Source organism: Leopardus geoffroyi, chromosome C1 (assembly GCF_018350155.1).
Source record: "Leopardus geoffroyi isolate Oge1 chromosome C1, O.geoffroyi_Oge1_pat1.0, whole genome shotgun sequence".
NCBI classification, from domain to species: domain Eukaryota; kingdom Metazoa; phylum Chordata; class Mammalia; order Carnivora; family Felidae; genus Leopardus; species Leopardus geoffroyi.
In genome coordinates this window covers 112,480,716-112,494,052 of record NC_059328.1, presented here as the reverse complement: position 1 = coordinate 112,494,052, position 13,337 = coordinate 112,480,716, and the positions used below count along the sequence as shown (strand labels likewise).

General features: G+C 42.7%; 1 long non-coding RNA gene across 1 annotated transcript; it reads left to right on the top strand.

Moving 5' to 3' along the window:
- The first annotated feature begins 786 nt into the window (after positions 1-786).
- Positions 787-12,036, top strand: LOC123596724. The gene is made up of 5 exons (XR_006711827.1): positions 787-871; positions 3,673-3,717; positions 7,794-7,946; positions 11,494-11,609; positions 11,779-12,036. It is a non-coding gene; the product is annotated as an uncharacterized LOC123596724 (long non-coding RNA).
- Positions 12,037-13,337: the final 1,301 nt, after the last annotated feature.

The window sequence follows — 13,337 nt, the reverse complement described above, 5'->3', positions numbered from 1 at the left end:
CTGTCCCTCGGATTCTGTCCCTCCCCTGTTCACACACTCTCTCTCAAAAATACATAAACATTAAGAAATTAAGAAAAAGAAGAAGAGCAAGAACTGCTGTAGGTGGAGACAAGGGAGTGAAGAGATTTTGTGTGTGTGTGTGTGTGTGTGTGTGTGTTTTAGCTACCAAAATGCTATGCATGATAAGCTCGACAAAGAGGACAATGAAGACGTCTTTGCGAGGCAAGAAAGGAAAATGTGCAATGAGCAACGGCTATATACTAATGACAGTGTATTCCCTTCTTTAATCCTCACAATAGCCACCATGACAATAATAATACCTAATAATATACTGATTACTGCCTTCAGCACTGTGTGTACAAACTCATTGATAAGAAGCCTGTGACACTTTATAGAGGAGGAAACAAGCTCAGATATTTGAAATGATTTGCCCAAGTGGCTGAAGCCAGCAATAGGCAGACTTGGGTTTTTAATTGACTACTGTGTGGCCCTTCATCCCAATTGACCCACCCCACAGACTCTTGGGGGGGATATTTCAGATTAGGTCATGCCTGGATAGGTCTGGGAGGTGAGAGCAGGGGTGAAAAAAAGGGCCATTTCAGGTACACTAGTTCAGACTAGAGTAATGTGGGTGGATGAGGCCCTAACATGGAGACTGCATAGCTGTAGTAGGAAGAGGGACCCATCTCAGGTGGCTCCACAGGCAGTGCTGTTCCCACCCTCTCTTTGTCAGATTCCAGCTGTCCTCACAATGGAAAGACAGCAGCCTGAACTGTCATGGCCCAGAGGAAATTCACAAGCAATACAGGTACCCTCCAACAAAGCTAACAACTTTTTGGTCACAAGCAATGAGGAATCCAAAGGATCCAGGGTATTGAAGTAAAGTAGTTACCTTTGTGATGGTATAAGAATATTTGGGGTTACTGGGTGGCTGAGTTGGTTAAGCAGCCAACTCTTGGTTTTGGCTCAGGCCATGGTCTCATGGTTTTGTGGGTTAGAGCCCTGCATCAGGCTCCACACTGCCAGTGAGGAGCCTACTTGGGATTCTCTCTCTCTGCCCCTCCCCACTTGTGCTGTCTCTGTCTCTCTCAAAAAATAAACTTAAAAAAAAACATAAAACAAAAAAAAATATTATTTGTTGCCTCCCTACCACTTTGACCTTTCCAAATAGAGCGCTGTGTGAGGGCAGCCTGTCAAGGATGTTTTCTAGCATGCTCCCAGATTGACTCCCATGCAACCGCCCACCAGCATCTTCTCTGGAGTCCGAAAACTTGGCAAGGCAAGAAAAGGTTCCATCTGAGGTGAAGAGAGGTGCTTATGCCCTTGTGTTCCTCCCACTGCAGGGAAGCACCTGTTCATTACAGCCTAGCCACACACCACCCACACTGCCACCCAACACATCCTATAGGACTAAGAGAAGGGCAGTTGTGTGTGCCAGAAGCAATGTCCAGTGGAAATGTATAGCTCCATGTACAATCAAGACTTTAACCTTCCCAAAAAGAGGTCTGGCCTTTGCCCTTGGCTACTAGAAAATGATCTATGGGCCATTGGAATGTTTGTTTGCCTAGGGATCTTGGGTCACACCAAGGTCACATTGGATAGCCTAACAATGTGATTGAGGGTAGGGACAGGATGCGCTGGATAGTAACAATATGATTGAGGTGAGGGCTTTGAGTCATGTAATATCAGTCAGTCTTTGGAGGGGCTGGAGACAACGGTTACCTGATGAATCATGCCTAACCTGATGGAGCCGTAGTAGAAATTCCAAATACTAAGGCTCAGGTGAGCTTTCCTGATTAGTAACAGTCCATGTTGATTGTCACAAGTCAACATCAGGAGAGAGACATCATCCTGACTCCACAGGGAGAACCACTGAAAATTCCACATTTTGGACCCTCCTAGACTCTGCCCTCTATGCTTCTTGCCTTGGCTAACTTTCATATGCATCCTTTCCCTCTAATAAAATGTGACCATGAGTGTAACAGCCTTCAGTGAGCTCTGAGTTTTTTCTAGCAAATTATTGAACCTAAGGTTGGTTTCGGGAACCCTCAAACTTGCAATTGGTTTCAGAAGCAAAGATAGTGTGGACTGCTCCCTCTCATACTTACCTGAAATGGATGAGGCATGGGCGTCTTTCCTCTTCCCTTGGCTAGCTACATCATTTGAAGTAATTCACTTACTCTGGAATCTGGCTTGTGCATCTGCAAAGTGTGCATACTGTATATCAGATATGGCTGCTAGATAATTAAATCATGAGTTAGAGTCAGGCTGACCCACAGAATAAAGGGCAGGAATCCAGAGACCATCCACTACTCTTCTCTTACTCCTTCTGGCCTTTCTGAACAAACCAGGATAACTATTTACTTTCAAACTTTAATTTTCCTGCCCTTTACTGGAAAGAACTACCCCATACCTCCCTGTGACTGAGTCCTTCCCAACACGTAGGTCTCTACTCAAATGTCTTCTCTTTCAAAGGGTTTTCCTTAACGCTATCCAACTTAGTGCCTCACTCTGGGCACTTCCTACAACATCTTTCTGCTTTACTTTCTTCATAGCAATTATCTCCAGCTGTAATTCTCTTGATCACATCTTGATTCATGGGTTTAATCTCCATCTTTTCTTCTGAAATTAAACTCTGAAAAAGCAGGTCCAAATAGGTCTTGTCCATGGCTACGTCTCTAGATTCTATAGTCGTACCTGACCTGTGGTACAATGGCTATTTGTTGAATTAATGAACTTCCTTTAATTGGAGAGAAAATAACAAAAGACTGGAATAGAGGGGCGCCTGGGTGGCGCAGTCGGTTAGGCATCCGACTTCAGCCAGGTCACGATCTCGTGGTCCGTGAGTTCGAGCCCCGCATCAGGCTCTGGGCTGATGGCTCAGAGCCTGGAGCCTGTTTCCGATTCTGTGTCTCCCTCTCTCTCTGCCCCTCCCCCGTTCATGCTCTGTCTCTCTCTGTCCCCAAAATGAATAAACGTTGAAAAAAAATTAAAAAAAAAAAAAGACTGGAATAGAAAAGTAGCCTGCCACATAGCACACATCATCAGGATAAGCATATTTAGCTAAAGATTTTCCCTGTTGTATCCAAGTTTCCTCACCTTTTAAACAGATTTGAATTTTGTTAGAATTAAGTGAGATGAATACAAAATTGTTCCAAAGTCCAAGTTTTGAACTCATGCTAGTTGCTCCTATTGTGAAACCAGTAGTTGTTGGTGTTGGTAGTGGTGGCAGTGGTGGTTTGGTTTGATTTTATGTCTTTTGGGTTTTGTTTTTGCAGGAGAGAGGTTATTTGTTTGGTTGATCATGTTTGGTTTTTGTTTGTGTTTTTGTGATGAAGCGAAAAAGAAATGCCACAGTTATAAGAGAAGTGTGTCAAAAGAAAACTTTAGCATGTAAGTGGAGGAGGCAGATGAAGAGGGTGGATTGGGTGTGTCTGTGCTATGCTTGGCTTACCAGGCAAAGTACCTTCCCTGTAAGCCCCTTTTGGGTCTCTTTTAGTGTGACTCCTGGGAGGGTTAAGGGTAGCAGTGTGCATAAATCATTGGTACATCATGAGGATCCACAATATTGGACCTCCCTAGGTTTTGCCCTGGCAAGTGCATCAAGAATTCAAACACTGGCATTTCCCTGCTTTGGATAGGAGTTTGGCACTTATAATTTTTTTTTTACAGAGTGGGAAAGAAGGCATTAGACAGTGACAAATGTGTCTCCTGAAGGTAACTTAATGCAGATTCCAAAAGCAGCATTCTCTGCTTCTCTGGAGAGTTGGTCCCTTTCTGCAGACTGACAGAGACACAAGCAGATGTTGGTACTTTCACTTTTACCTTGATGGCAGGTTATGAACAGAAGGTCAGATTAAACTTGGAGATGTGTGTGTGTGTGTGTATGTGTGTGTGTGTATACTGTTACTTTATTTTCATAAGGAAAAAGACAATGAGAAAGAACCTCGAATTCAAACAGAGCCAGGAATAAAAATCCAGAGTCAACACAGCCACATGAGTGACTTTTGGGCATGTCCCTTCCATTTCGTTGCAGTCACCATGTTTACCCCCAATTCCCATCCTCCCCTATTTAAAATAGCCCTACTTGCTTGGGCATTCACATCTCCTCCTGTGTTTTCCTCCAAGTCAATTCCACACAGCTTTAAGGCAGAGCACATGACTCCTCAGCAAATCTCACCTCCCCCACATAAGTTACTGGTTCAGGAGGGGCCACTGAATCCAATTTGGGTAATAAAACTGGAAAATGTTTACCTAGTGGCTTCCAGGGAAAATAATCCTCTCTCTTAAGAGAGATTTCAGAAGAGAAACGTCCTCTCTCTTGATATGGACCCAGAAACCTCCCTCACTGAAGCTTTGGGCAGCCACCTTGCAACCACAAGGGGGAGCCAGGAGATGACAGAGTAGAGGGAAAGAACCCAGGTCCTGCCATTACCTAGCTGTTTAACTATGCAAGCCTGGGCCTCAAATGCCCAGAGAAACTTTCCAGGAAAGTTGAGCTAATAGAGTTGATTTGTCTATTTCTTGAATCGAAACACATTTACATCCTACCTAATGCAACTGGTTGGCTCCTGGACTCATCAATTTATTCATCCCACATCTTTTATTCCTTCTTTTATCCATTTATTCGTTCAACAAACAGATCACCATTACTTAACTGGGGACTTGCAATAGACTCTTTAAGCTCAGAGTTTAGAGATAAATACAAGACCAAGTTTTATTAAAATAAAAAAGGATTCAGTCCAGTAAGATAAGTGCCATAAGGAAGGTGATATAAGATACAGAGTGGCACAAAAAAAGCATCAATCAACTGTACCTTGGACAGAAAAAGAAGAGTCATCAGGGTCTTGAGCAGTGAGGAGACATTCTTTCCAGGCAGAAGGAGGGCAATGTTACATCAGGCAGAAAAATAAACATGTTTAAGGATTCAGAGGTGCAAAATAGCAAGAAAGAGCTCAAGGAAGAACAAGCAATTCAGTATGACTGGAGTGTGTAGACATGAAAGGGAAATGTAGGGAGACAAAACTGACAGCTAAAAAAGGGAGGATTTGAAGGACTTTGCATGCCACCATTAGGGAGACACTAATGGGTTTTAGGCAGTAGTTTTCCATTCTGTAGGTTCTCCCAAAGTCACCCTTCCTCCAGAAGCCTTCCATGACTGCATACATATTTCAGTGAGCCTTGAAATGCATTCTATCCAACAATCCAATTTGGTAGCACACAACACTAAGGCATGACATGTGTCCAAGACCCAGAGAAACCAGTAATCAGTGTCTCACTTCTCTCTGTGGAGTGAGTACTCCATTAAGGCAAGTCAAACTAAATGGAGGACCCCTAGTGACTTCAAAGTTACCCAATGGCATTTGCCTTTGAAATAAATTAAGATCTCTTGGATCCATTATTACCAAGAAAGTTTTTTGTGATATACTTCCAAGAAGTCATTGGCAAAATAAAAGCATTTATTTTATTTTATGTGTTCGATCATACATTCACTTATATGACAAACTCTTAGAGTTTGGTACTAGATAAGTTGCTAAATGATTAAAACCTGTATTATTATCTTTGACAGCTTCTTGATTCTTTTTCTCAGAACTGTAAAAGCTTAGCAAGTCCCATAAAAATGTATGTGCCTTCCATGGCAGCCAGGCTGCCAGGGCAAAAAGAGCCCTGAATATGCAATCCCCATTCATCCCCAGTGCCTTTGCTCAAGATGTTCTCCTGCCAGGAATGCCCTTCCTTCTGTTTACTTTTGCTTTTGCTCATCAAGGCCAAATTCAAGACCTACTTCTTTCCTGAGATCGGATTACAAAGAAAGCACTAGACTGGCAATGAGGCGATTTAGTTGCATTAGGTTTGCAGAGTCACTTGAAAAGCTGAGCATGTTTCTCCAATAGTAAAATAAGAGATTTCAACAGATCAGTTCAAGATACAGGTATTGAGCAATTAGCTTATAGATTAGACTTTAATAGAGGCTGACATATAAAGATAAGTATGATACTATCTCTTTTTTTGAGGATTTCTCAAACTGTATGGGGAAAGACATACAGAGATACATACAAAAATAATTACAATAGCTAAATATTATTACACGGTATGGGAGACTGTGTCAATGTTTTCCAAAAATGCACCAAGCTGGTATTCCGTAATCCCATCCTCTGATAGTTTTTTCAACATTTTATACCTAATTCATCACGCTGTTTATATGAATTAAACTTTTTTTTTCAACTCAACTAAACCATAAATGTATTTTTTAAAGAAACACATTTGCAATATGGTTTAGAGTTAGCAAAAATATTTCATTTGTGATAGCTAATTAAATCATCACATTCAGTTATTAAGCTATATTATTTGTCTTCTATAGAAGAAGAGGCTCCAAGAAGATAAGCATCTTATTCAATCTCATACAAATAAGTGGCAGACCCATGGTACAAGATTAACTGGTTTCCTTTCTGCACCATGATGCTCAGTCCTCATACCCTTAGGTTCTCCCTCTCTCTTTCTCTCTCCTTCTCTTTCTCCCTCTCTCTTTCTCTCTTTCACACACATGTGCATCTCTTATTTAAAATTTTGTTAAGAGGGGCACCTGGGTGCCTCAGCTGGTTAAGTGTCCAACTCTTGGTTTGGCCTCAGGTCATGACCTCACGGTTTGTGTGTTTGAGTCCCACAGTGGGCTCTACACTCTCAGTGCAGAGCCTACTTGGAATTTTCTCTATCTCCCTCTCTCTCTCTACCTCTCCTCCACTCGTTCTCTTTCCTCTCTCTCTCTCTCTCATTCTCTCTCTCAAAAATAAATAAATAAGCTTTAAAAAAAACTGCTAAGAAGCAACATTATAGAGATGTGGAAGTCTATACAAATTACCTCCCCTTTTACACCACTCTTATCCTAAAATGCCTCTGCTTCTTCCACTTCACCTACTTCATCAGAACAGATACGCTTCTCTTCTCTATGTCTAACCCCTTGTCACACACCTGAATAATCCCTCCCACCCACATCAAGACTTTTCTCTAGGAGTGCCTGGGTGGCCCAGTCAATTAAGCATCCGACTTCAGCTCAGGTCATGATCTCATGGTTCCTGGGTTCGAGCCCATGTTGGATTCTGTGCTGACAGCTCAGAGCCTGGAACATGCTTCAGATTCAGTGTCTCCCTCTTTCTCTACCCCTTCCCTCCTCCTGCTCTGTCCCTCTCAAACATTAAAAAACAATTAAGACTTTTCTCTATTGAATCTTCCCTCTTAGTGTCTCTTCCTTTCTTTCACTGAAAAATGTTTACATGCACCCTCATCCCAAATCAACATCATTAATTAAGGCTATTCTATACCAAGCCTTGAGTTGAATATTGGGGTAACAAACATGAATAAAATGTGAGTTTTGTCATTGAAGAGCTCGTCCTCAAGTCTTAGGAGACAAGCAAGGTCATGGCATTACTTCATGCAAGGAACTCTTGTTCTCACTGAAATTCAGACATAGATCAAGAAAAGATTGTAGTTTAACAAACCAAGAACCATGACATTCCTGTCCAAACACCCAATCACACATTCAAAACTAGTCAACTTACCACTACCTAGAAAAGTCCCAGTTATTGTTTAATCCCAAAGCCTGACCGCATGGTGTTCTCTACACCATAAATGCCTCTTCAAAGATCTTAGGCTGGCAATCGCATCCTGTTCCTCAAAGTGCTCTAGTTTTCTTATAATCATAAGTTTGCTTCCTACATTTTGCAAAATTAAGCAACTTTTGAGGTTTGGCTCACATTCATTGGCATTCTTCTGCTTGACCCCACATGCTTTTGAAGAAGGAGGACTCTGCATTCATGAACAAGAAAGACACATGCCCCAGGACAGGGAAGAACTCATCGCACAAGGACTCACAGGTGGCCAATGGGTCTGGAATGAAAGGAGCAGAAGGCAGTGATGTGTGCAGAAGCTGAATCAGTAGGAGGAAACAGGTTGATACCTTAGAAGCCAAGCTATCAGTTTTTGACTTGATCTTTAAAAGACTGAAAGTCATTTAAGGATTTGGGGTTGGGGATGCTGTGTCAGATTTCCTTTCTGAGGAGATGATTTAGTTTGTTGCACAGAGAACAGGTGCAATGGGGAGTAGCTGGAGGGCAGCTGGTCAGGAAGACATTATAGATGTTGAGGAGAGGCGAAGGTGGCCCGGACTCTACCCTGAGAAGAGTATGAACGAAGTACAGCCCGATGCCACCCGCAAGCAGAGCCATATGGCTCCGTTCTGTCTCACATCTGGCCCATCACTCTTTCCCATCTGTCGCCACCAAGTGGGTCCACAGAGAATAGCTAATGACAAATACATTCACACAGGGACTGGGCAAGGCCAGACAGACAGTTGGGGACTAGAAGAATGTATGAAACTCTGAGGCACACACTTTTTGTGAGGATTAGATGAGAAGGGGCATATCAACTTTTCGGTGCAGGATGTAGAATACCAAATGTTTGGTAAGCCATCCAGGATTCTGAAGAACAGAACCACTTGAACACAACCAAGTTTACGTTAGGATGAGGCTGCTTAAGGCAATGTTGCTTGTATGGGAAGAGCCACAAAGAACCAGAAAGGCAGGGCACGGCATTGAACCTGAAGGTCTAGCCCACGATAGAGTCAGGTGAATGAGTAATGAGGCTGGAATCTCAACAACCTGAAAACAGTGTAGAATAAGAGATGAGGTATGGGATAGACAAGGGGTTCAGACCTGAGGCCGTCAGCCAACAGCAGGACGGAGCTGCCATAGTTGAGCAGCAGCCATCGTATGGGGCCGAGCAGGCTTGCAGGCTGAGGAAATTGTGCAGAGCAGATCTCCAGAGCAGAATCCTGGGTGCAGCACCTAAAAAGGACAGGGAACGTGCTGCTTCCAGAAGAAGGACACCACTCCCACCACTGGGCTCCAGACCTCATGGATCTCGTGTGCTCACTTACACGATTCTCCCTAGCAGCAAGGTGGAAGGAGTAGCTTGTTAATCTTCTCATTAGCTCATCTGCGCTGTTTGTACATGGGGATCCAGGAAGCTGCCACTCTCCCAAAGAAGAAAACAAATACTGGTGATACAAAAAAAGCCTTAATATTCGATTCCTTTGAGATTCGGTGGAGCTCTCTAAGTGAAATCCCTGAATCACGGATAAAAACAGAGTAAGTACAGATGAAGAGGTGCCATCTCTCAGAATGCTCTGAGAAAAGCAGGAAGCCAACCAGGAGGACCACTGTTATGAGAAGTGTCCAACCAGAGATGTGTTCAGAAAGAGGGCCCAAGAAACTCTTACTTATCCTAGAAAGTGTTCAAAGGCTGCAACTGAAAGTCTTTGCTGTCACAGGCTGAGGACCAGAAGAGGAAGAGGGGGAAGACTCATGGTCATCAGTGCTCAGAAGGCAGCAGATTTTGGTGGATGCAGGCTCTGGGGTTAACATGCCAGAGATCAAGACCCTGTGAAAGAACCCAGGTGTCCCTAACACCATGGGGCAGCAGTCACCTTATCTGTAAAGTGTGCACACCCATAAACAATTTTTCAGCAAGATGGCTTGAATTTGAAATAAGATAAAATTATGTAAAGCACCCAGCATGGTGCTTGGCACACTTGAGATGTCCCCTGGGTTCATACATTTAATGAATGCTTAATGAGCTCCTACTATTCACTAGATAGTTCCCTGAGTACTGGGGATGTGGTAGTTAGAAGAAGAAAAAAAATTCCTGCCCATATGAAGCTTATATTTGAGGGAGGATGACAAAAGAAATAGGTCAGCAAAGATTCTAACATGGGATGTGTGTGGCGTGTTCAAGCAATTGTAGTTACAGTTTCTTTTCCTTCTCCTCCTGTCCCTTCAAGACCACTCAACACACGTCCTCTGTGGGCCTTCCTGTCTTCGGTCTTCAAGCTGTATCATCTCTTGGGGAGATGTCTTCCAAACCTGTGCCCGTTCTGTGAAAAGTTCCTCTATGGAAGTAGAGCAGGTGCCTCCTTCAAAGAAGCAGATTTCCCTCAGAGAACTAACCTGTCTCCAAGCCTGACAACTGGCAGTGGGCAGGTGGTCCTACCCCCAGGCCTTGCAGGTTTCTGCTTATCACAGCTGCTCAGAATGCCTTCGGATGCCTGTGGCAGCCTGGGCACATGCCTCGGAAGGGAAGCAGATTATTCACAAGAAGGAAGTGTGAGATAGAAGATGTAGTGAGAACGGGGAAGGGGGGCAAAGAGACCCACAGCCACTCCCCCTTCTGATTTCTGACCAAAAAGAAAAAAAGAAAAAAAAAAACCCAAAGGCTTAGATTGTGTTCCTCAGAGGCTCTCCCCCCACTGGTTAATGGAAAAGGCAGGTGGGAAGTGAAAAGGCAGAAAGGAAATGTGGAATGTTTTCTTTTGCTTTGTTGGCTTTGGAAAGCTAAAAAAGAATCCACCACCTGTGATTCTAGCCCTGATTGCAAAACACTCTGTTCTTTTAGCTCTGAGTCTGTAGTTAGCAGATTGTCAGTTTAGCCTCACAGCAGCATCGCGGCCAAAAAAGATTAGACATTTTAATTTCCTGAGCAGGTGCAGGCATCGGGACTGGTTTCAGAATACCAGTAAAAAGTGGAATAGAGGTGGAGAAGAAAATCAAGGACTGGGGTTATATGCTTTTGTGTAGTGGAGCAGGGTGGGGTGGGCAGAGGAGGAACAAATGAGGCAAAAACAAGACGAATGTAAGCATGTGGGAGAAGAAATACAAGAAATAGAAGAGGGTGGCAACCAGAAGGGGACTGAGGGTACCTCAGGGAAATTACTATAAATTTGGAGATCAAAGGGAAGGGGGCATTCCGTACATCTGCTCCCATGTTAAGCTCAACCTCACATATGATCAGGGTCATAATTAATCCACAGTGGTTTGTGAAAATGTGAAAAGATTCTGTTGCCCCAGCAGACATGGCAGCTGTTCTCACGGCCTGTCTTAGTGAGCAGAGCTGCATTTCACCGCCATACATGCACCATTGTGCAGATCTCAAATGTACACCTCTGCATGATGGTCCCTTTCATACTATAAAATTGATTTTAAGGAAGGCAGCAGGACTTTGGAATGTTGAGACAGAGATGTTCTATCATGAGATAAAAGAAAGCAAAGTGGCAAGTGGGGAGAAGAAAAAGGTGAAAGAATGCAGCTCTGAAAACTTGGCTGTGAGAATGTCAAATAGTCAAAGGCCATATCTCCAAAGGAGGAGCACATTTCCTAGAATAGTGCCAGTGATGTGGGAGGATGAGAGTCAAGGCAACTGCCCAGGCCCCACCCTCTGGGATTCTTTCCCACCACCCTCTCAATCTCAGTCAGCCAATGAACGAAGAAATGCATTTTTGAGTCCACAGATCCTATCCCATCCCAGCCTTTCAGTGATGTGGGAAAGGGAGGGAACATGGAGATGATGTAATGATTACCTTATATGTGCCTGAGGTCTGTGTTTACACAAATTTATTTAATAAGCATTTATTGTGCACTCACTATGTGCTAACCATTCCACTAGGTACTGGCCGTATAACTGCACCAAGGTAATCATCATCTCTTTGCTCATATGACCATTGTGATTATGACACAAGATAAAGTGAAGGCAGTACACAAAATTATTAAGAACATGAACAGGTATGGTAATAATAATAATAATAATAATAATAATAATGGTTCCTGTCTCATAGAATTGTTTAATGGCTAAATTAGATGATATGAGTGATTGAACACAATGCATGGTTCAAAGCAGGTTATCCATAGCATTACTTACCTTCCCATATTTCTTCTTCCTTTCCAACTTTAGAAATGAGAAGAAATACTCAGTTTCAGTTGGACAAAGCTAGAAGAATGTTGCTGTCACCATTACAATATAAACAATTTCAGGAAAAACTTCAGTTACTTTTCTTGCACTCGTTAGGGAATTCAGGTCACAGGACAAAAATCTGAGAATCTAGAGAGTCACCACAGAGAGAAACAAGGCCCACCAAGACACCCAACAGGACTCAATAATGCCAGTAGGAAGATTCAGCGAGAAAATTTTAATGAATTTCTAAAATGTGAATGTGGTCTAGTTTGAGAGTGTGAAACCCCTTTGACCACAGACACAGAGAGGTCCACACTTTCTTTTTTAATTTATTTAGTTAAATTAATTAATTAATTTTTATTTCTAATTTTAAGTTTTCATTTTAATTCTAGTTAGTTAACACACACTATTATATTAGTTTCAGGTGTACAGTCAAGAAACAGACTCTTGGGGCGCCTGGGTGGCTCAGTTGGTTAAGCGACTGACTTCAGCTCAGGTCATGATCTTGTGGTTGGTGAGTTCGAGCCCCGCGTCAGGCTGGGAGCCTGGCGCCTGCTTCGGATTCTGTGTACCCTCTCTCTCTGCCCCTCCCCAACTCATGCTTTGTCTCTTTCTGTCTCTGAAAAATGAATAAACCTTAAAAAAATTTTTTTTAAGGAACAGACTCTTAATTATAGGTACACACCCTCTTGAAAGCATTTCCTCCAGGACCCCATCAGGCATTCACAAGGAAAATCAGAGAACCCTGAGAAGGCTCCCCACAGAGCTGGCTGGGGGATATGGGGCAGTAGGTATTGCTGAGATCCATCCACAACCATTTTTCTATCTTCCTTACAGAACAGAAACATTAATCTACAGGAGAAAAGGTAACAAAAACAGTAGCCCAAGGGCACTTGAGAATACCTACTACAACTGGTGGAAGGGAATAGGGGGAAAAAAATCTAACCATGGAAGAAGGGTGCACATACATGCTATGCCCATATGATCTTTGGGAGAACGGGTAGAAAAACTTGTGAAAGCCATAGCTGCAAGACACAGACTCAATGACTGTCTAGAAGGAAGGTTGAATTATAACTTCAGAGAATACCCTCACTCTTACTCCCCACATGGCACTAACAAGCTCTGAGTAAAAATGAAGGGATAGGGCTAAGAGCACTGTGAGAGAAAGATTTTATCTGACATGCAGTACAAAGTAAAGATACAGAGTTTAGTAGGTAGAACTAGAGCCAAAATAGGAGCAGGTTTTGAGGAAAATGCTGTGGTTTATTAGCTCATGCACTAAACACAACATTGCACTGGTAGAAGCAGAAGTCTCTGATGCATGAGGACAGTAAAAGTAACAACAAACTTCAAAAAAACTTCATTTTCAACTGGATAACACAAACCTTCCCACACTGAAATCAACAGGAGACAAAAGCTTGCTTTTCTTTCAGCACAAAAATATTTACTTAAGTATACAACATGTCTGACTTTTAACAACAGCAAAAAATATGGGACATGCCAAAAGGCAAGAAAAAAACATAGCATGAAGAGACAAAGCGATAATAAGTATCAAAAAT